Below are 1621 nucleotides of genomic sequence, written 5' to 3' on the forward strand. Positions count from 1 at the left end.
AGAGATTTTAAACCAGCTCTTGACCATTACTCCACTGCTACAATGCTTGGATTTGGATGACTTTTATTTATTTATTTTTTATTTCAGCATATTATGGGGGTGACTTTTATGCCATCCTGTAAGCCTTACTGTTTGGAACTCCATTATAGCATAATAGAAGTTAGTCCTCTTGATAAGAAAACATCTAAGTCTTTACAGTAGAGCAAGAATAAAAATGAATGTAAGAAAGAACACTTTGTAAATTCTGTAATCATCATAACCTTTTATCATAGGGATGGACATTGATTAATATATTCAGCTCTATTTGGTGGAGTTTTTTCTAAATCAAAAAAAATGAAGCCATAATATATTTCCACGTTATTTTTGCTATCATTGTATCCCCAGAATCTGGCCCATTGCCTGACACAGAGAAGGTCTCAATAAATATTTTTTAATGAAGGAAGAATTGATTTGCTCATCTCTAATGGGAAATCTATTTAGCAGTCTTGTTATTTAAATTGCTCAAGCTATTTGGAGCCAGTGAAAAATAAATAAATTTTATAACCAAATTAGTTTGGTTTATCTGATTTATATCCCCAAATGTCTCAGCTGACAGAGGCCTTTGGATGTCTGGGAAAGTACAGAGTGTGTGGTGCCTTCTCTGTTGCATTAGGGATAACAACAGTGAGGCTAGAATTTGAGCAGGGATCTTGTTAATGCTACATTGCCCAGAATTTTTTTCTCGTCTAATTTTTTCATTGTATAACTATTTCAAACGATGTAGATGTGGTCATTCAGGGTCCACTGACTAGCTCCTATGATTGCTCTCCTTCCAAAGCTATAGGTCAGTTTTCAAAAATAAAAGCTACCAATATGGTAAGACAACACTTTAAACTCAACAATGTAACCGTTTTATTTTTAGGTCTGGAGAAGGACTGGCAAAATGATCCTGCTACAGTTCTCAAAGAGTGATGAACTGAACTGACCCTCTCTTCCTAGCATCTTGTAACATGTTACTAAGACTTGTATCTCACAGTATAAAAAACTTAATATAGTAAGGCTTCCTTTATAATCTTTTAAAAAATGAACTGCTAAAATGCCTTTTACCTTGGGTAAAATCCAAGGCTGCAGTCTATTGCCTATACATGTTCTATAAAAATTATGTCATTAATATAAACTTAAAATGGAATCGAAAAACAATTGAGAAAGAAATGTTTTCCAGTACAATGGATTGAATGACCATATTAAAGATTAGGTCAATTTTTAAAACTAATTCTACAACTAGATCATTTATTTAGCCATATTGTACCTTTTCTCTTTCCTTTTTCTGCTATAGTAAATGTAATTAATGTGGAGAAGATAAGTAATATGATGACTAGTTTATTAGCAATTTGAAAAAATGGTTTTCCTCAAAATGCTATGTATTTGAATCAGCTGCAATCTAATTATGTGAGGTAAAAATAAGTCATCGAAAATCATAATCTCTGATAAATATATTTTTCTTCATATTTTAAATGTCTTGTAAAAGATATTTTGTATATACCTAGCATAGAGCATAAGTTAGCACCCCAAGCCCTCTGTTATTTAATAGCTGCTCCATCAAAAACACTTGAACCTTCACGGAGAAATTCATTTTCACCTT

The sequence above is a fragment of the Lemur catta genome, chromosome 1 (genome assembly GCF_020740605.2).
Source record: "Lemur catta isolate mLemCat1 chromosome 1, mLemCat1.pri, whole genome shotgun sequence".
Taxonomy (NCBI): Eukaryota; Metazoa; Chordata; class Mammalia; order Primates; family Lemuridae; genus Lemur; species Lemur catta.